This window comes from Populus euphratica, unplaced genomic scaffold (assembly GCF_000495115.2).
Source record: "Populus euphratica unplaced genomic scaffold, PopEup_1.0 scaffold656.1, whole genome shotgun sequence".
Lineage (NCBI taxonomy): Eukaryota > Viridiplantae > Streptophyta > Magnoliopsida > Malpighiales > Salicaceae > Populus > Populus euphratica.
The window spans coordinates 55,386-78,516 of record NW_011500535.1 but is presented as its reverse complement, the minus strand read 5'-3'; the positions used below and the strand labels follow the sequence as shown (position 1 = coordinate 78,516).

Sequence of the window (23,131 nt, the reverse complement as noted above, 5' to 3'; positions counted from 1 at the left end):
ATGGGTTTGTTTTGAGAAAAAAAGAAATATAAGTATACTTCTATTTAATAAAATATAAGAAAGTCATTGCAAAATAAGATTTCAAACTAAAATGTAATTGGAGAAACTCACTAAAACCATATTTCATTTTACCAAAAAAATATGAGCTTGTTACTGAACCTCTCTTACAACCATCAACCAATTATAGTCACAACCAACTAGCATAGTTTAGCAACCTAGAAGTTAAATAGAAAATTTTACATTACAATAAAATTTCTTTTCTAATTTTTTCCTCGTTGAATGATGTCCATTTCCTTTCTGGTTACAAATGGTTGATGATATCCAAAAACATTGATCAATAAGTTGTGATTGAGTTGGAAAGAGAGCAATTAAATCATCATGTTACATAATATCCTTTTTTATTTTATCTCCTCTTTTGCAAAAAAATAAACACAGAACATAGCAATAACATATTCATACCTTTATTTTCACAATAACATATTTCCCTCCAGATTTGCTTCATGACATCCATTATCATCTCAATTATCATCTTCGTGATCAACATCTTGCCAAGATACCACAAAATTTATAGAACTCTTTCAACGGCTATCTAGATTGACCACAAATGTATGATATGAATCTTTAAAATGTACTCATATGGTTATCTCAAAATTTCCTAAAAAATATACTAATTAAACTTGGAAAAAAAATAAAAAAACAAAGGAAAAACATCAAGGCCAATTAAGACTAGCAAAGGAAAAATAAATGATACAAGTAAATAAAGGAACAAATGAAACAAAGACATAAAAGGCTCCTTTAACTAACCTTTTTCTTCATCATAACCAAATGACCATGACCACCTTGCACAAGTTCAAAGAATACTTCAGTGAAATACTCAGCAACTCTTTGAAAGTATGATATATCGATTCATTGTTTCACACAAATATAAGTTCTATGATTTTTTGCACCCAAGCATTGAAGTAAAAAAAAAAACACACATAATCTCGTTGAATTAAAGATACATAAATCATAATCTCATGTTAAAAACAATAAGTACAACATAAGATTTTATGCAACTTGACTTTTCTAGAGTTTCTCCTGTTTCTCAATGATATTTACATGCTGATTTAGTGCCTTCTTGTTTATATGGCTGAACTGCTGAAGTTGCTCATTGCACCTATGAAGCATTTTATACAACTCTTTCACACTCCACTTATATCTATATGTTCCAATAAAAGAGAGCATATCACTTCTCAAAAGATGAATGCTTAAGTGGAAGCATGCAAACATGACTTATCTTAGTAAGTACCAAAGTACATCTAGAGGCAAGACCAAAACATCATCTTTTAGGATTTTAACATAAATATTGGATGAAAAATCAGGCAAGATAAATAGATTTAAAATAATTATTACAAGAAATAAGGCTTTAAAAATAAATTAAAAGCCAAGAATAAAAAAATTAAACTCAGACTAAAGCAAATTCATAGTTAGTCATAACATGATAAAGCAAATTCACAATTCAGAGTCCTGCGAACTTGAACAAATAATATGATAGAGAGGCTAATCATTTCTTTAGATATAGCTCTTGTTAAGTCCAATTTACTAAAAATACCTAAAAAATTCAAAAAAAATAAAAAAGAAAAACCCTTAACATTGTGTTTTGATCATGGAATTACCTGATAAGAGGGCATAGTCCTTTCCTAATTAAATGATGAGCATGAGATAAGAAAGTGTCACCTATAGAAAGATTTTGACAACACCAGCATACATCTGCATTGATGTAAAAGTATCATAATATACTAATCTGAACTCTTTCCTAAACCAAATTTGAAGAAAAAAAATGTTGTAAATCATCATTTTTCTTTTACAGCATTTGTTCATGAGTAGCTTTGCTGGAAAATGGGTTGCCTAACCTAGTTTTTTGATAAAGGATGATAAACTGCTTATCACACTCCATTAGCAAGTTGCCAAAACTGTTTATGAAAGAAAGATATTGCACAAAGTAAAAGTCCTTTTACCACATAAAAGTGCTCTTTTGGCATAGACAAAACCATCAAGATAAGAAAAGAAAATACACTCTAGGGACTCTTACAGGTCTTTCACATTAAGCTCAAGCTCTGTCTGCTTTTTTATCGCTTCCTGTTTGTCGTTTCTCTGCTACCTCTTTCTCTATGTCTAATACTTCTTTTGTTAAGCACCTTCTCCAAGTCTTTGGATTCCTCATAGGCATTCAACACCTCATCATATCTTAGCAAATTTTTCATAAAACCTTGCTTTGAGCCCCCTTCACCTAGAAGGAGACAAATAAATGAAACAATACAATTTAAATCCTAGATAGAATCTTGAAATTGAATATCAAGACAATCCAACACTAATTAAACACCATTTGATATAACTATGGCCAAGGATTTCCATTTTGTAACATTATTTTTACAAAAAAAAAAAATCATAGGTCATGCCAATGATAAACAGTCTAGAGAAATATTGAAGGAAAAAAAAAACACAGCATAAAAAAATCACAGGCACAAGCACAAGTCTTTCTATTAGTCAATGCTAAAACACATTGCCATCTCCAAGCAAGTCATAAGGGGCTAAAGTAAAAGTCTTCAACAATGAATAAGAACGAGAAATACTAAACCTAAATTATGCAGCACTCATTGTATGACAACTAGCCATTCACACTCGATAACATCCTACCCTCAAGATTGTCAATTTAATGTTTGATTCTTAGATTGCGGTGCTAATTATTCATCCAACAGTCTCCTAAAGTAGTCTAGAAACAAGATAAAGAATTTCATAACTGTCAAACATTTTATTTTTAATATAAGAATTAAGCTCAACTTTCAGTTCATTGTTGAAAACTCTAAAATTATCTTGTAATAAATACACACATTGACAAGGTACAACAACCAGTGGAAAAAATAAAAGACTCACTACATCTATAATGACCGATGAGATCATGTTTCTTTTCCATCTTGTCACCAGCATGGTGGTCCTTCTATGCTTCAACTAACAATTTGGATTTTGCGAGATTCATAAAATCACTACATAAAGAAACCTTACACATGTCCAAACATCTAATAGCTACTGACCTGCAATAATTTTTATCGAGCTTATTAGAGTTCCTTATCATAAATAGTATATTCTAGAGATTTTCGTTGCTTGTCAAGCTGATATTTTCTCAACTCCCTTTTCTTTCATACTGTTCCTTCAGCCTCTCATCCAAGTACTGAACTACTTAATTATTTGTTTTCTATTGATCCCTATTTAATAAAGCAAATAAAATTATACAAACTGCAAAAACCATCAAGAAAAGAAAATCCAACTCAATTATCCCTCCTTGTATGTTTCCGGAATAATTTTCAAACATTCAACGACATCCGACACTCGAGACACTTAGAGTCTATCAACAATGTCAATGATTGCTATCTATTAAGTGTCACAAGAAACACAAAAAAATTTAAAATCAATAGGAAAAGAATATACATAATTTTTAGCAAAATTAAGCACTAACAAAAGGTTCAAAGAATCAAATATTCGTTCACAACATCTCTCTTCATACACTTGAGTGCCATCAATTTCTTTTAATAAATCAAGACACTTAGAGTCTTTCATTAATGTCATGAGAAACAAAGGAAATTTTAAAATTAGTAGGAAAATAATATATTCAATTTTTGGGAAAATTAACCAATAACAAAAGGTTCAAAGAATCAAAACTTCCCTTGCTGCTCTACATAGTATAGATTAGAGCAAGAGAACCCACCACTTTCCAGTAAATTCATAATTTCAGTTTTACTAAAAATTATTACTTCCAATCATTGATCTTCCAGAAACAAAGGAAAAGGCCACGAAATAGAGTGCATAAAGAACACAGATGAACATGTTGTGCTTTCCATCAAAAAAAATACTCATCCTTTTTCAAACCAATTGTTCTATGGAGATGCAATTCCTCCTAACTAACCAGTTGTGAAAGGCAACATGGATGCTTAACAAGTGAAAGGGCAAGAAGAAAACACCAAATGAATGCACGCCACATGTAACAATTTCGCTTATAAGGAAAGGTAACATGGATCCAGGAGACATTGAATAAAGCAATTTGCAGTCATATTAAAATAAAATAGCAACAAAGAAGCATCGATCAATTTTTTTGTTACAAAAATCTCTCATGACTTGCACACATAACAATATATAAATTTCAATAACAAGCTAACCCACAAAAGTGTAGCAAACATTTACTATCACAAAGATAGTCAAGTCAACATATTGTTATTTAAGGTGGTAATCAACAGTGAAGATGGTCCTGGTTGGTTGATGTGGACACTAAACAAGTGGAAATAAAGACTTCTAACCCTACCAATTTAGGAAGCCAGGCGAGTGAGGGCTTGGCATGGTAGTAGTCAAGTTTAAGCGACCCACCAAGATTGATTAAGTTAAAAAATCCAAGAGGTAGTAATTAAAGACAACACATCCTAATAAAAAAAATAACGGTGAATAAGAAAGGAGTAATCAGGTTCCTTTCATCTTTTTAGGGTTGAGAGGGACGAAGAAAAAAGGAAAAAAAAATTGTATTCTACAAATATAGAGAGCACTTCTCTATTTTCCCCTAGTTCTTCTGTAAGGCATTACAAGTTTGCCAATTTTATGCACGGATGCAAAGATAGGGGAAAAATCCTAGATTGTTTATCCCAATCAATGGTGCCCACAGTTTGACTTTCTAAACTTCTCAAATAAAATTAAGCCTCATCAGAGAACAAATAATTTAAAGGAAATTCTAGAGCATTTTCAAAGAAGATTTGTGTAATGATAAAGAAGATTTGTAATGTTAGAAGAAGAAAAAATAAACATATAAATTAGGATCCTTCTTTTGTAATAAGATCAGGACCATTATTTATTCTCTACACATCAAAAAGAAAAGGAAATAGGTTATGAAGTATTATCAGAACGCAATTGTCAGAATTATCAAACATAGTATCTATGAAAGCAAATAAAACATAATGCCCTGCACCTACCTGTCACATAACAATAATCATTATAATACAAACTTAAAAGGGTGATATCCTTCTCCTTTTATAATAAGAACTAAACCATTATTTACTCTCCACACATAAGGAAGAAAAAGGTAGGTTATAAAGTATTACCGGGATGCGATTGTCAGAATTATCAAACACAATCTCTATGAAAGCAGACAAAACTTGATGCCCTGCACCTGCCTGTTAAATAACAGTAATTGTTAACATTTAAAAAATACCTCAATCTCATTAATTAAAAATGTGAAAGTGCATGATGAAACGTATATGTAGTAGTTGATGTCTATCATTCTTTGTGTAGGTTTTGGAAGAGATCACTCAATACAAAATGAATGGTTACTAAAGAAATATACTGCAAGCTCATAACATAAGTTTGATATCAATTAAATTCAATAAAAGTTTATTGAAAAGGACACCAACAAAAAAACAATCAAGGACACAATCACTCACAATGAAAAAACAATTCTTGTCAGATCCTTTAACACCAACTACGAAAGCACAGATAGCCCATTTTAAATGGATCAAGCCACAATCAATTTCATATTGCAATCATTTGTTGCGGGCAGCTTTGCTGGAAAATCAGGTTGCCCAAACTTGTTTTTGATAAAGAATGCTAAGATGCTTTTCATGCTCTATTATACAGCAAGTTGCCAAAAAATCATTTATGAAAGAAAGATACTACACATAGCAAAAGCTCATCTACCATATAAAAATGCTTCTTTTTTTTAACATAGACAATCAATATAAAGAAAGAAAAATACACTTCAGGAGTGGGTACAAAGGAAAACAAGAAATTCAAAAAAGAAAAGAAACAAAAATAGAAATGGAAACTGAAACTTTTAAATGAATAAATCTATCAGCAAACAATTTTTACTAACTAGACATCATAACTGATCCAAGGCCTTGTTTATATGTCAGAGGTAATGGAATTGCAGGTTACCCTGAATATAATCTAAATGTAATCTAATCTTTGGCATGTTCCCTTTAAATACTAGTCAAGACTGAAACACATATATACTAACACCAAGTAATCCAACAATTCTAAGGGCAGACAAAACAATAGCACTATACACCAAGCAAAAGCATGCACAAACTTGAAAATTTTCAAGCTTATATCTTCATGATACCATTTTCCTTTGTAACTTACTATTCGTATAAAGGAATAATATTGTCAAGATCATTCAAACAATCTTGTATTTCTAACTATAGAATATCAAGCTAAGAACTTGTAGAACATCAAGCTGTTTCATAGCATCTGAAAGCATACCACACTTTAAATAAAGCATTCATTAAGCATTCTTTATCCCTAAAAACTAATTAGATTTTTTCTTTTTGTTAGAGTTTGATACCTTGGGTTAGATACGTGATTAGTACTTAAAAGTGTATTTTTATCAAGGTTTATATCATTATTTTGCACTTGAAGTATCAAATAACTCCTTAACTAAAGCGTGTTTTATAATAACATATCTAATAATATAAGATACTTTTAATTTGTGGTAAATGTTCATTTTAAATGCAAGTCTATCACATAAATAAATTGATTGATGAATTTAAGAACTAAAATTGAAAGGAAAAAGTGATGGCCAAACTTAGAAAAGAGATGTTGATTCTATCCAAATCAGAACACTATTCGGTAATTGAGTCATATCTGGAGCTGTAAATCTCGGATTGAGGTCTTTTTATATGAATGGAAAGATAAGACATAAGCCTATAACTTTTATATGGAGACCAAGATTTAAAAAGGGCATTTTGGAGTCCAGATTGTAGCAACAACAAGTCTGAATCTATCTTACAGTCCGCGTACTGTTCCGTGTTTGCCCCATATCCAGAGTTCTAGATGTTCGAATGACCTCCATTTTTTTTTTTTGAAAAGCTGAGACAATTTTCTACAACTTTCATGTTTCAAGTGGTTCTAGTTCTAATGTTATCAATGATGTTTTGGGCAAATAAGATAAAATAAGGATTATCACCAAGTCAAGAGTTGGTCACCCACTCATCAATTAGTCATCAAACCAATAATTCTCAATTTTGGCCTATAAAAAGAGGTATTTGCCATGCATTTAGACATCTTGGTTTTCAGATCAAGATCATGCTCTTGCTCTCTCTCTTTATATTTTTATAATGCTTAAGTTGTGTGGTTTCCAATTGAATAATAAGAGTTTATACTCTACTTGTTTGACATACCATTAGTGGAACCTCTAATCTTGACATTTGTTGTTATCATTGTTTAATCCTTGCATTAATATTTCATCTCAAAGTTCTCATCATCTTTTTCTTCTTCTTCTTCTTTATTATTGTTGTTATTATTATTACTACTACTATTATTACTATTTTTATTATTATTATACTATTACTATTATTAATAATATTATTATTAGTATTATTATTAGTATTAGTATTTAGTGTTATTATTATTACTATTGTTGTTGTTATGTTATTGTTATCTATAATTTATACAATTAACCTCCTTGTGATTCGACCCCAGTCTTGCCGGGTTATTTATTACTTCGACACTCCTGCACTTGGGAGAAGACATCAATCTTTCGGTCGTGTCAATATACGTCTACAAATTCTTTCTTGCAGGACTTTCACTTCAAGCTCAAGCTCTGTCTGCTTTTTCATCGCTTCTATTTTTCATTTCTCTGCTTCCTCTTTCTCTCTGCTCAATGCTTAAACTTCTTTTGGTTACATCTTAGAGCACCTTCTCTAAGTCCTTGGACTCCTCATGGGCATACTGTATTTTTCTCTGTAGAATAACAAGTTGTTTCGTAGCATCATCCTGAAAACATACCACACTTTAAATAAAAGCATTCATTCAACATTCTTTATCCCAAAAAAATAATTAGAATTTTTCTCTATCAGGTTTTTATCGCGTCTGTATATCGTTCCTCTGCTTCCTCTTTCTATCTCTACTACCCTTGGACTCCTCATCAGGATTCAATTCAACACCTAGTTATTTTATCTTAGCTAATTTTAAGAAATCTTACTCCAAACCTCCTCCACGTGAAAAGAGGACAAATAAATATACAAGGTCACCTCAAGGAAAAAAAATGAAACAATACAGTTTAGATCTTGGATATAGTCTTCAAATTGAATGTCAAGATAGCCTAACATTGCTTAAACACCACTCATCAACTATGGCCAAAGGATTTTATTTTGTAACATTATTTTTAAGGTAAAAAAGCATATTTAATGCCAATGATAAACAGTCCACATAAAATCTTTAAAGCAAAAAAGCATATTTCATGCTAATGATAAACGATCTACATAAATCTTGATGGAAAAAAAAACACAACATTAAAAAAATCAAAGGCAAAAGCAACAATCTTCCAATTGTTGATGCTAAAATACTGTCATTATTAGCAAGCAAGCCATAAGGAGCTAAAGTAATAGTCTCCAACAATCAGTAAGAATGAGAAATGCTAGACCTTAAATCTTTTTGCAGCACTCATTGTATGGCAACTAACTATTCACACTTCACCACATTCTGTCATCAAGATTATCAATTTCACGTTTAATTCCGGGATTGCAGTGCTAATTACTCATCCTTCAGTTTCCAAAAATAGTTTAGAAACAAGAGCCTAATAAAAATAACTGTTGAACATTTTATTTTTTCTAATAAGAATGAAGATCACCTTGTAGTTCACTATTCAAAACTCCAAAATTATTTTGTAATAAATACTCAAATAAAGGATAAGGTGTAACAACCAGTGGAAGAAACAAGAGACTTCGCACATCTATAATGACCAGTTTGATCATATTTATTTTCCTCTTTGTTAGCTACTAGCATGCCTCTACTTGTATACTTCAACTAGTAATTTTAGGCAACATTCTATAAGATTCATAAAAGCACTAAATGAAGAAACCTTTATGCATGTCCAAGCATCTAACAAGTATTGACCTCCAAAATTTTTTGTCGAGCATCATGGAGTTCCGTATCACAAATAGTATATTCTAGACATTTTCACTACTTCTCAAGCTGATGATATTTCCTCACATCTTTTTCCTCTTCATCCATTTGCGGCAGCCTCTCATCCAAGTACTGAACAACTAGAATTATTTGCTTTATTTCATTTCCTACTTAACAGAGAAAATAAAATTATACACGCTGAAAACATCCTCAAAAATATCTATTAATTTTTAACTCAACTATCCCTTCCTTGCCTGTCTCTTACATAATTTTTAAACTTTCACGGCATGTCTGCCACCAATTTCTCTCAATACATCAACACACCCAGAGCCTTTCATCAATGTCAATGAAGGTATCCATTATGTACCATGAGAAATAGAAAGGAAATTTAAATTTTAATAGGAAAAGAATATACATAGTATTTAGAAAAATTAAGCAATAACAAAAGGTTCAAAGAATCATACCATTCAGATGCGCTTCATTGTATGGATTGGAGTGAGAGAAGCCACCATTTTCCACTAAATTCATAACTTAAGTTTTCCTAAAATTTATTAGACTTTCTATTATGGATCTTCCAGAAACAAAGTAAAAGGTAGTGAGAAATAAAGGGCACAAAAAACATTGATTCTTTTATTGAATGAATTGTTCCACGAAGATGCAATTCCTCCTTATCAACGTGTTGATAGGTGAAAACATGCTTAACAAATGAGAGGACAAGAAGAAAATAGCAGCTGAATGCAAAACATATGCAACAATATCTTTATGAGGAAAAAGTAACGTGGATCCAAGGGATATTGTATAAAGCATTCTGCAGTCATATTATTTTCTCTGTTAACAAGCTAACCCACAAAAGAGTATAATCCATTTACTATCACAAAATAGCCATGCCAGCAACTTGCTATTTAAGGTGGCCATCAATAGTGAAGATGGTCCTAGTTGGTTGATGTGGAAACTAAACAAGTGAAATAGAGACTTCCAACCCAACCCATTTAGGAAGCCATGAGAGTGAAGAAGGACTAAGCATGACAACAGTTAAGTTTAAGCGACGCGCCAAGATCGATAAAGTTGAAGATTCCAAGAGGTAGTAATTGAAGACAACATCAATGTGATAAAAATATTCAAAAAGAACAACATGTAGATTGAGCTCTTTCAAATAAAAAAAGAGTAATCAAGTTTCCTTTCATTTTTTGGGGATCGGGAGGGATGAAGAAAATAGATAAAAAAAAAAATTGTATACCTGCAAATATAGAGCACTTCTCTATTTCCCCCCTTGTTCTTCTATAAAGCATTACAAGGTTTCCAATTTCATGCATGGATGGAAGGATAATGGTTGAATCCTAGATTGTTATCCCAATTAATAGTTGCCATATTTTGACTTTCTAAACTACTCAAATAAAATTATGCCACATAACGACTACTTCTAAAGAAATCCTAGAGGATTGTGGGAGAAGATTTGTAATGATAAAGATAAGCTTATATGCTATAAGAAGAAAAAAGCGAATATAAAATTTCCTTCCTTCTCTTTTCATAATAAGAGCTAGACTATTATTTACAATCCATATCTCATAAAAGAAAAGGAAGCAGGTTATCTAGTATTACCAAGATATATTATCAGAATTATCAACACAATCTCAACGAAAGCAGATAAAACTTGATCCCCTACACCTTCCTGATAAATAACAACAATCATTATAATACAAACTCAAAAGGGTGACATTGAGAAAAATACCTCAATCTCATGATGAAACATACATCGAGTAGTTGATGCCCATCATCATTGCATAGGTTGTGGAAGAGATCACTCAATACAAAATGAATGGCTACTAGAGAAACATACTGTAAGCCCATAACATAATTTTGATATCAATTAGCTCTAATAAAAGTTTATTGATAAGGACACAAACACCAATAAAAATGTTCATTGATGTCGTATGTAACTTTGCTTCTTTTCCTCACTTTATTGAACATTCACACCATGTAGCATGCAACATACCTATGCTCCACCAAATAATAAGCCTACCCAAAATTTCTCACTTCAAATTACTGCAAAAGGATGTGCTTTTACAATTGCCAATATTAGCAACAGAATGACCTAGATTCTTGTCATGGTAAATATGAATTTTCATGAAACAAGCAGAGGTTAATGTTTCTATCATCAAATGAAACTACTTGCCGAAGCTCTGACCTTTCCCAAGAAGGTTTAAAAGGGCATATTGGTGATTTAAAATCTGAAAATTATTAAAACATAACCATCCTCATCTCGTATTCTTTTCAAATCACATATAAGCCGTCCCTTTTCCAGTTCATAACGATCTCTCTCACGCAAAATTATCTCTTCCTCCTGCAGAGAATCAACAATTCAATAACAAGGGAAGCATATATAAAGAAGCAGTTGCAACTTTTGCAATACTTGCAAAATGCAGCATGGAGATAAAGAATGACTTTCATGCTTGATGCTCACTAGACAAGATATAGAAATCTCATCCTGGATGAGGAGATCTTCTTGTGCTCCTAATTCTACATGTTTACCATCACCTTTGCCTTCATAGCAACAAAAACTAATATTAATACTCATAAAGTATCTTAATAAATCATAGATAGCAGATAGACATTGTAAAAACACGAGGAATAATTTTTTATGGGGTTTGAGGCCAGGACATTAGTGCAACATCAATCTATCACCTCTAATGCAACAAGTGGCAATAATAAACGATAATAAACTATTTTCTTCCAAATAGTCACCCACCTAAGTTAGCTATGAATATACAGAAACTTTTGGGGCAATATATTACCATACACCCATCAGCATATAGGCATCCATGACAGCAAGCAAGAGGCCTATCAGAAAGCAGATCATAAATATGGCAGTAACTTGAAAGGCTGTAAAACCTTCAAATAGTTTCTCATTGCTAGAGACATGCCAATAATTTAGAGTATAGACAAAACTAATGCCTTATGACTGAAGATCACCAAAGATCCTTTCTTGGTATAAAAATTAACCATAGTTTGAAACATGCCAAAAACATGCACAAACAGTAGAAAGAAGTTACTGCCAAATATTACAAGAAATATGTTTTAACAGATTGTCATTTCTTCAATGATTTCCACTACTGCTCAGCAGCCTCCTTGGTTTCTAATAACTATCTCTGAAAATTAAATCATGAAAGAAAACATTATGACCACCTATATAGGCATAGCTGGTTGTAAGTCACCAGTAACAACAACATGATAGACTTTGTTGGAGCGTGAAGGATGAACAGTACAGTCCTTAATAATGTGCCCTTGCTGCTTGTAGTAATTACAAAATTTAAGGGCAGTTAGAGGTAATACAGCCATATTTCTTGCAACTATAGAACCGTATAGTGACAACCCTTCACCTTGCCATAAGCAGCTAAATCTACTTTCCTATTTATGAGAGTATATACAGCCTTGATTAATAGCTATTAATAAGGCATAATTTATGGCTTTCTATTGACAAGTTCTCTAATTCTCAGCACAAAGGCATTGAAGTAAAAACATAATCTCATTGAAGTAACGATACATAAATCATAATCTCACATTAAAAATAGTAAGTACAATAGAAGACATTTAAGCATAAAATTTAGTACCTCATCACCTACCTCAATTATTTCTCATAACATGATGGTTCCAATTTCTTGGTCTAAAATGAAAAATCACCCAATAACGAGTGAAGGAAAGAAAAAACCTAGAAATCCTCAATAAGCTTCCTTGAATCGACAAGGAAAGTAGAAGTGTTGATAGATATCCACGGGAGCAAGGAAACATGCGAAATTGCAAGAAAATCACCCAACAACATGAGACAGAAACCAAATCAATACTTTCCCACCAACAATAAACAAAGAAATCAAACTATTTGCATTGAAAATATTAATCATTGAAGACCAATTACACATCAGAGTTTTATTTTATTTTATTTTATTTGAAAAAAGATTGGACTTTTTCAAAGGATCAATGACATTGCCCACATAAAATTGAATTCATAAGAACAAACTAAAAACCACAACGACCCATGTCATGGACCCCATGTAACATAAAGAAACTAGAATATAAATGAGATACACATTTGTGAAACATGCCCATAACATGTTACGTGCACAAATTAAACCAAGAAAAGGCGGGTAGATTTCAATTGTTAAAAAGTCATTTTAGTTGTTATAGTCATGGTTAAACGCCTCGTTTCATTAAATGAGACTGTTCCTATAACAATCTCAAGCACACGGCTTGTGTGTGCTCTTAGTCCTAAATAAAAGGAAACGGTTATGGCCAGAAGTAAGCTGTGTATATATATACAGCACAGTTGTAACAGAGAGGATATTGAAAAACATAATGAAAGCATGATGAATGGAATTGCCATTAACCACTCTACTCCCACTGTAACCCTTTTTCTTCTTTCTACGTAACCCTTGCCAAATACTGGATTCCATCCTAGTAGGCTCTTTAGAAATAACACTTGTATCAACTAGTATCAGAGCTTGCGAACCTTGGACACTAGCTATGCCTCCAGACACCAGAACACAGGAACTAAGGCGCTTGGAGGAGACGCTTGAGTCTGCCAACAAGGAGCATGCTGCCAAATATGAGCAACTAACCAAGTTAATGGAAGTGTATGGCCAGAAAATGGAGAGCCATGAGGTTAAGTTTGGGGAGATCAAAGACTTGATCGGTGGCTTAACATTCCAGCAAAAGACCTTCTTACAGAGGCTAAGCTTGGGAAGAGGTGAACCAGTTGCTAATCATGAGCAACCAGGATGCTCCAATGGAGTCAGCAGGAATAATTGGACCAGAGAAGTAGATCAACACCCTCAACAGGTATACAAACCTCGACGTGATTTTCCTAGTTTCAATGGAGACAATGTCTATCAATGGCTATTCAAGTGTCACCAATACTTTGAAATCACAGAAAAAAATGATTCTGAAAAACTCAAACAAACATCCTACTACATGGATGACAGAGCCTTATACTGGCATCAGAACTTTATTAGGCATCGACCTGAGGTACTGTGGAGTGAATACATTAAGGCGTTATGCTATCGTTTTAGAGGCCAAAAAGATCCTCTAGAGGAACTAAAAGATCTTAAGCAAAAGGCTGATCTAGAAACTTATATACAGGAATTTGATATTCTGTGGAATAGGGCAAAGATGACAGAGAGACAGGCACTAGTGTTTTTTCTTGGGGGGTTAGAAGTTGAGATTAAGAACATGGTTAAAATGTTTGAACCCAAGACCTTATACCAAGCTTACAATCTAGCTAGGCTACAAGAGAACACCATCAACCACAAACAACCTCATCATTCTTATTCAAAGAACACATACCACACTACTGATGTCAACCCACCGAAGCCTTTCACTACTCAAAACAACACTAAAACCACCCTCTACCACAATAACAACACTGCAAAATCAATTCCCTACCACCAAAAATCTCCAAACACACCTTTCCGACCTACAAAGACCCTGAGAAATAAAGAGCTGGATGAGAAGAGGGCAAAGGGATTGTGTTTTTAGTGTGATGAGAAATTCATACACGGCCATCGATGCAAAAATAAAAGGGTGTATTCTCTATGTATTTTGGGCGATGAGGATGTGGCAGAAGAAGAGGTCCAAGAAGGCAGTGAGATTGATCCTGACACCTTCACACCCCAAATATCCATCAATGCCTTAGAGGGCACTTCAGGTTTTCAGACCTTAAGAGTGACGAGTAAGGTTGACAAGTCTCCACTCTTTATCATGATCGACTCTGGAAGTACACATAATTTTATCAACACTCAGGTTGCAAAGAGATTGAGCTGCACTCTTACTTCAATTCGGCCATTAGCAGTAGAAGCAGCAAATGGTGGCCAAATGACTTGCACCCATGTATGCAAGAATTTTCTCTGGAAAATGCAAGGAGTCCAGTTCTCTACAGATGTATTTGTCGTGGAACTCAACAATTATGACATGGTGCTAGGAGTACAATGGTTGGCTACATTGGGTAACATTTTATCTAATTACAATGAATTATGGATGTCTTTTGTATGGCAAGGGCAAGATATAGTGCTGCAAGGGGACATTCCAGTTAAGCTCCAAACTATAGGCTTTGAACAATTCAATAGCCTGATAAACAGTCCAAATCAGATTGTTGAAGTCAATCTATGCAGTCTCAAGGTGGTGGGAGACAGTGATCGTTTCATCAGCTCAATGACCCTTCAACCTAGTCTTGGGAGAAATTCAACTTTAGATGAATTGTTACATTCTTACCAGGATATTTTCAAAGAGCCAACAGGACTTCCTCCTCTGAGAACACATGACCATGCTATTCCTCTTAAGGAAGGATCCCAACCAGTCAACCTCCGGCCTTATCATCATGCTGGTTTACAAAAAGATACAGTGGAAAAAATAGTGACTGAAATGTTGGATTCTGGCATTATACAACACAGCACCAGCCCTTTTGCTTCACCAGTGGTTTTAGTAAAGAAGAAGGATGGCACTTGGCGATTGTGTGTGGATTACAGGGCTCTTAATAAGATGACCATCAAAGATAAGTTCCCTATTCCGATTATAGAAGAATTGTTGGAAGAACTGGGCAGAGCTACCATATTCTCTAAGGTTGACCTACGGGCTGGTTATCATCAAATAAGGATGCTAGCCGGGGATATCCGCAAGACAGCTTTCAGAACCCATAATGGTCACTATGAGTTCTTGGTCATGCCATTCGGCTTAACCAATGCACCAGCAACCTTTTAGAACTTGATGAATGACATTTTCAGAAGGCATTTACGAAAATTCATTCTAGTTTTCTTTGACGACATCTTGGTGTACAGCCCTACCTTGGAAAAGCATATAGAACAGTTGCAGATTGTATTTGAGATACTCGGGAATCAGAAGCTCCTTGCTAAGAAAAGTAAGTGTGTTTTTAGCAGCTCTCAAGTGGAGTATTTGGGCCACGTGATCACCAAGTCTGGGGTAGCCACAGACCCACTCAAGATCTAAGCCATTGTCAATTGGCCATTCCCTAGAAACATCAAACAGTTGAGAGGGTTTCTAGGACTCATAGGGTATTACAGACGGTTTGTCAAAGGTTATGGGGCCATCTGTAAGCCTTTAACTCAACTCCTCAAGAAGGATTCTTACAAGTGGAATGAAGAGGCTACGACTGCTTTTGAAAATTTAAAACAAGCCATGACAAATCCTCTAGTTTTGGCCTTACCCGACATGACCAAGTTGTTTGTTATTGAAACTGACGCTTTAGGCACTGGTGTGGGGGCTGTTCTAATGCAGGAAGGACATCCTATAGCTTTCCTCAGCAAGGCTCTTGGTCCTAGGCAACAGGTTCTATCTGCTTATGAGAGGGAGATGTTTGCAATTTTACAAGCAGTGGCTAAATGGAAACATTACCTTTGGGGGAGACATTTTCGCATAAGGAATGATCATGTTAGCCTTAAGCATTTGCTAGATCAAAAGGTAACTTCTCAACACCTTTGGCTTACTAAATTACTTGGGTTTGATTATGAGATTGAGTATCGCAAAGGGAAAGATAATGTTGCTGCAGACGCTTTATCAAGGATCCCTAGCGGAAAATTAAGTACCATGATCATGACTTCCATTTCTACTCCTATGGATGAAATCAAATTGACTTGGGCATCGGATGATAGCCTCAAAAACATTATAAGTGATTTGTTGCATGACCCAAGCTCCCATCCTCACTATACGTGGGTCTACAATCACTTGAACCGGAAGGGAAAAATTGTGGTAGGTCACAATCCTACACTGCATAATAAGTTGATTGCCTTATACCATGACACAGCTTCAGGAGGCCACTCAGAGGTGGTGGTCACAGCTCAAAAAGTAGGCAATTTGTTCTACTAGAAGAAACAATAGAAACATATTAGGCAATTTGTGAGGGAATGTAGTATTTGTCAGCGAAATAAACATGAGAATGTGCTAACACCAGGGCTACTGCAGCCTTTACCTATTCCTCTTGCTCCATTTACTGATATTAGCATGGATTTCATTGAGGGCCTTCCTAAATCAGAAGGAAAGGAAATCATTTTTGTGATGGTGGACAGATTCAGCAAATATGCACATTTCATGGCCCTTACTCATCCCTATTCAGCTTCTTCGGTAGCCAGGGTTTTTTTGGACAATGTTTATAAGCTGCATGGCCTCCCCGCTACAATTGTCAGTGACAGGGATCCGGTTTTCTTAAGTCAGTTTTGGCAGCAATTATTCCAACAACTGGGAGTAAATCTACATCACTCTACAGCTTACCACCCACAATCTGATGGCCAAACAGAAGTAGTGAATAGGTGCTTAGAACATTATTTACGCTGCATGTCTGGTGGCAGTCCTCATCAATGGTCCAAGTGGGTGTCTCTTGCTGAATGGTGGTATAACACTAATTACCACACAGCCACTAAGTCTACTCCTTACGAGGTCTTATATGGTTTTCCTCCTCTACACATTCCCTACGTTCCTAAAGATTCCACAATGGAGGCTGACGATCAACTACTCACACAAAGGGAAGAGATGCTTGCACAAATCAGAGACAACTTACTCAAGGCTCAACATCGAATGGCACAACTTGCCAATCGCAAACGCAGTGACAGACAGTTCATTCCAGGGGACTTAGTCTATCTCAAGCTACAACCCTATCGTCAGAAATCCATAGCACGCAGAAGTTCTCAGAAACTTGCTTCGAAATTCTATGGACCTTTTTCATGTATCGCAGTTGAAGAAACACATAGGGAACATAGTGCAGTCCACATTGCCTATTACTCCTTCAACTCCCATGATCATTCCACAGACAGTCCTGGACCGTAGGATGGTAAAAAGGGGTAACCAGGCCACTACACAAGTTCTACTCCACTGGAAAGGTCTTGCCCCGTCTGAGGCTACATGGGAGTTTGCTGATGAAATTAGATGTCGGTTTCTAGAATTCTCCCTTGAGGACAAGGTCGTTTTGGAAGGGTGAATACCTGTTATGTGCACAAATTAAACCAAGAAAAGGCGGGTAGATTTCAATTGTTAAAAAGTCGTTTTAGTTGTTATAGTCATGGTTAAACGCCTCGTTTCATTAAATGAGACTGTTCCTATAACAATCTCAAGCACACGGCTTGTGTGTGCTCTTAGTCCTAAATAAAAGGAAACGGTTATGGCCAGAAGTAAGTTGTGTATATATATACAGCACAGTTGTAACAGAGAGGATATTGAAAAACATAATGAAAGCATGATGAATGGAATTGCCATTAACCACTCTACTCCCACTGTAACCCTTTTTCTTCTTTCTACGTAACCCTTGCCAAATACTGGATTCCATCCCAGTAGACTCTTTAGAAATAACACTTGTATCATAACACCATCAATGAAACAAGTCTTATATTTGAGAGTTTTAGCTCTCCACAGGAGCAAAGAAACAAGTGAGGTTAACATTATTTGGAATTCCTCTTCAATTTATATTTTTTTCAATTCACTAAAATTCGAAAACAATTCCCAATAAATTAATAATATGAATAAAAATATATCGTCTAAATGTATAATGATGTGAAAACAAAACTAGTTGCCACAACATAAAAACCAATGAAAAGAACACTATATATGTAATTCTGTCATCTTAAAAAACATGAATCAAGGAATAATTTCCATGTCAATTTTAATGCATCGTACCATCATTGGGCTTGGATCATAAAGTGAGTCGGCACCCTTTAATCAAGGAAACAACCAAATTCTTCCCACGACATCATATGCAATATACTAGCTATGTTCCCTTCCCTCACTGTCGACAATACTTTTCATTGTGCATTAACATAAATTCGAGTGGTGTTTTCGTGAAGGGAAATGAAAGCAAGTGCAAAATGAAACTTCAGGATCCACTAATTCAATCACAACTCTCCTAAAGGTACAATAGAAAACAAATAACAAATAACCTAGCAAGTTGGATTCCTTTAAAGCATCATCATTGAACCAACCAAATTGGCAACGCAGTAGACCCACAAAGCACTAGAAATAGAGTGAATGGGGCCACTCCTAACAAAACAACGAAAAACAGTACAGGACTGTTAATCAGTTCAGTTTATGATATATATGTGTGTGTATTCTTGAAAAAAAATTATGTCAAAATAATATTTAGCGGTACACCTTTTAATTTATAGTTTTGTTCCATCTCAGCAATGGTGTTCTTCTCTTCTTTTTTTCCCTGTCAATATAATATAATTCTGCTACTAAAAACAAAAAGAAAAATGGAGTAGCCATGGTGAAAAGCATTTAGAAAAGAAAAAAAAGTTGCATTGATTGCCACAAAAAGGAAAACATGCAGTTGCTTAGGGTCAATTCAACATCCTGACCATAGACGCAAATCATACCCTGTGCCAACAGACAATTAGGCAAGTAATGCTCACTTCCACAAAGCATGGATATTTGGGATCCAACTGTTCATTGCCACCTCCATAAATGCCAAGATAACTGCTGCGCTGCTATGAACACACTTGATTTTGGGCAGAATTCTTGTGAATATTTTTTCATCTATTTATAATAAATACATTTCTTGATATGATTTTGGTGAACTTCCATGACTTAAATGTAATCAAGAGGCTTTGTTGTTGCTAAATATATAGCAACATATTGTCCACCTGTTTTTTGATTCAACATATTGCTGCCGATCTAATAATTAAGAACTGACTAAACATTTGAAAATTGAGTAATGTGAGAGACAAGCAGCTAAAATGAAAAATACAGAGTTTTTACACCTGGAATCTTCTCACATTTCACCATCCCAGAGTCCATCCAATGTCCTGTATGCGCCATAAGTCCCATGCACAAAAGTAGTTCCCGTAACAACCCTCTCCTGCATGTTTAAATTATAAAGGTCAATCATTTTGAAGGAAGTAAATTACTTCTTATAGCTCATGAATGATTTAGTTGCGTGCAATTACTTGATAAATTCAGAGAGCCAATCTATGAACCCAAGATACTTCAAGTAGTAAAACATGAGCCTAGGTGCATTAACGCAAACAGACCACTTGCATGATCACACCCACAAAATCTTGCAGGCCAATTCAAGCAAATTTTTACATAACCGTGGTAAACTATTACTTAGAACTACAATTATCAGATATATAGTAGGTGCAGTGTAGCTCGCGACAAAAAATGTATTGGGTTAAGCAAGTGCACAAAAACATTGACAGGCATAAAACATTGAGAGAGAGCCCTGTCACTTGCCTGCTCAATTTTAGAAAGCTTGGAAAATAGGTCTAGTTGGTTTGGTGTAATAGTTCCAAACCACTGGCGGTGGCGGTGGCGGCGGCAACAGAAAATAATAATGCCGCAATGATAAATCCAGCACTTTAAAGAAGGAAACAAGTTTAGCTCAAAATGAATAAAAAAGAGAGTGTTCAATCTTTGAATCTGTTAGAAAATCCTTCATCTATTCACATGCCCATGTGAGAATCTGGAAACCAAAGTGAAATCTGAAAACCTTTAACAACAAAATCAATATGTTGTTGTAAAGGGTTAGGAGAAAATTTATTTAAAAGGGATACATAATAAGGAGCCAACATCTTCATATCAATCTTTTTCAAAGATCCACAAGAAGACTACTACTCAAGCGGTCCTATTTCATACTCACAGATAAGTGAACTCCCTCGGATTGACAAAATGCATGAAGCTTTGGCTGCTGCCGTACCGGGTGACATTCCATTTGGTTCACAACAGGACGGACACGTGCTACTGCTAGAAGATCTCCAAGCTTCTTTGATGAGAAGTTGCCGGTTCGTAAAGTGCCTCATTTCTCTCCAAGAAGCCAGAATGTCAGGTTGGGCTGGGTAAGGTTTTCAGGTTCATAGCCAAAAGAATCCTTCTTCATGCTTACTGGCCTGTGGATCTCCAAGATGGTGAAAAGCAATTCAAGAAAGTTTGACCAAGAAAGAAATGCTATGACTGAGGATTTTACTTCTAAAATTGTTGAAAGGCAGACCCAGAAAATTTAATGCATAATGTTAATAAAAGTATAACTCAATGTGTATACATACTAGATATAGACCTACATAATCAAGCTGCAACTCAATGTGTATACTCACTTAAATAGTAAAATAAAAATTGATATACTCGTATAAAAAAATTGAAGGATTCACACATCAAAATATAATTAACTCAATCAAGAAAAATAATGAAAATAACAAAAATAAATAAATAAAAGTAGAGAATTATATAGAAACTTTCAGCTTTTTTTTAAATTTAGAAAGATCGGATAATTAGCTCAAAGCGCTTCTTTGTTTTATATATATATATATATATATATATATATAATTCAATATCATTTCTCATCAATTAATTTTCTTAATGTTTCCGTTATCTAGTCATGTCCCTCCATTCAATTTTAGATGTTAAATGATAATGTGGACTAGCATGAGTCCCACTACTTGATATTTTTTTTTTCCTAAAACCGAATTAAACATGCTTTATATAGTTTTATTTTATTTATTTCTATTTCATAACTTGAAAAACAAAGGAAAAACAAATAACCTTAAAAAAAAAAAATTGCGATCTAAATTTATTTCCAAGATTGAAGGAGATGGAATCAACTTGAATGGTTTTGCTTTTAGGTAGTGTTTTCAGAAAAACTATTGATGTACCGTTTCTTTAAATCAATAAAAGTTTTCTCTTGGAGCTGTTAGAATTGCTTTTTAAATTGTTTTTTATTTAAAAAAAATATTAAATTGAGGTGATTTTTTAGGTATTTTGATTTATTAATGTCAAAATTAAAAAAAAAAAATATTATTTTTTATAGATTTTAAATTAAAAAACACCTTGCATTACAAAACACACTTAAAATCAAACAAACCCAGAGTAAAGTTTACAAGAAACTTAATGATATGATTATCAAACACTAAAAATCATATAGATGCTCAATCAAACCTCACGATAAGGATGGATGAAATCCAATAGGTTGGACTAATCTTCAAATTATTATGCATTTGCCATTTCACTAGCTCGTTATTATGCTTGATTGAGTTCCTGATTTAATTTGAGATTAACATTGAAGTCTATGTGCGAAAGGTTTTGTCTATGTGATAAAGCTTTTGGCATTTCATAGACTGTTTCCTTCCAGATACGTACACTCTGCAACTTAACGACCTTAGTTTTTAAATTCATTCACTTGGGAAAAGGTACATCTGAAATGGATGAAAGAATCAATCAGGGATGGATTGGTGATGATGCTTATGGGGATGATCTGCTCACCAAATCCTTAGAAAAACAGATTTCCAAATTATAGAGGACAGCACGTGGTTTAATGCTAGAAAAGATCATTCTACTTACCTTCCGGTGTTGTCATTCAAAATAATATCACCATGCAACTGCAAGTGCAACCACGAACAAGACTTGAAGTATTAATTTAGAATTCATCAATGGTGATGAATCTGAAGGTGATTTGGGAGGATCCTCTGATCTTCCTCTAATCCTGGCAGATGTATAGACACCATTTCAGAAAGACGACCAGTTTTTGCAGCAGCTGCAAATACAGGGAACGGAAATAAAAAAGATCAGGAGCCAAGCCAAAACAATTGAAAACTGTTTGAGAATGAAGGACACTGTCATTTACTAGGATTGAAAATGATTAGCTCAGAAAAAATGTCTTGGATACCACGCACATATTTTAATTTGTGGGTATCATCATATAACTAGCATCCAATCCAGCAACTTAAGAGTTTTGTCGATTCACCATCACCGATATTTAGATTGTAAATATTGAGTAATCCATGAGAGAGGGCCATTCATAGACCATATTCTAGTCACAACAAACACAATCCAAGAGACACAAGTTACCTTTGCTTTCAAGGAATCTTTCCTCCTCTCCAACCCTTCTTCCAAGTACATTGATAAGTGACCCAAAATACAGAGCAAATACAGTGCACGTGATTGTGATGACATTGTACGGCATGCTAAAATCAGGAGTTGTCAAAGGTACAAGTAATACTTCAGTGTAAGAGAGAACAGGACTCTTTTCCTGCATCACAGATCCATAATCAATCAAATAAACTTGACTTGTCATCCAGCTAGATGATCATATCACCTGAAATTTAGACAGCATGGGTGACTTTCTCACAGAGTCATTCACTGCTAGGGAAAAACATGCTTGCATGGAAGTTGGGTAAGCTTATTGCAGCTGACAGAATATCAAATCCTTGATTAGCATCTGGAGGGTAATCATCAATGTGCAAAA

General features: G+C 34.4%; 5 long non-coding RNA genes across 8 annotated transcripts; 2 read left to right on the top strand and 3 right to left on the bottom strand.

Annotated features, from left to right (window-relative positions):
• The first annotated feature begins 912 nt into the window (after positions 1–912).
• Positions 913–12,632, top strand: LOC105115248 (uncharacterized). The gene is made up of 2 exons (XR_840302.1): positions 913–951; positions 12,418–12,632. It is a non-coding gene; the product is annotated as an uncharacterized LOC105115248 (long non-coding RNA).
• Positions 1,122–1,389, bottom strand: LOC105115244 (uncharacterized). The gene is made up of 2 exons (XR_840295.1): positions 1,297–1,389; positions 1,122–1,198 (listed from the first exon to the last, which is right to left on the bottom strand). It is a non-coding gene; the product is annotated as an uncharacterized LOC105115244 (long non-coding RNA).
• Positions 1,611–9,133, bottom strand: LOC105115247 (uncharacterized). 4 transcript variants are annotated; one of them, XR_840299.1, is made up of 4 exons: positions 8,754–9,133; positions 8,435–8,553; positions 7,920–8,003; positions 1,611–2,154 (listed from the first exon to the last, which is right to left on the bottom strand). It is a non-coding gene; the product is annotated as an uncharacterized LOC105115247 (long non-coding RNA). The 4 variants fall into 4 exon arrangements; XR_840298.1 differs by having other exon boundaries at positions 7,920–8,000; XR_840301.1 differs by lacking the exon at positions 8,435–8,553.
• On the top strand, positions 2,064–7,857 carry LOC105115246 (uncharacterized). The gene is made up of 3 exons (XR_840297.1): positions 2,064–2,127; positions 6,914–6,915; positions 7,703–7,857. It is a non-coding gene; the product is annotated as an uncharacterized LOC105115246 (long non-coding RNA).
• On the bottom strand, positions 2,176–5,723 carry LOC105115245 (uncharacterized). Its single transcript, XR_840296.1, has 5 exons — positions 5,534–5,723; positions 5,118–5,185; positions 3,697–4,448; positions 3,072–3,242; positions 2,176–2,269 (listed from the first exon to the last, which is right to left on the bottom strand). It is a non-coding gene; the product is annotated as an uncharacterized LOC105115245 (long non-coding RNA).
• Positions 12,633–23,131: the final 10,499 nt, after the last annotated feature.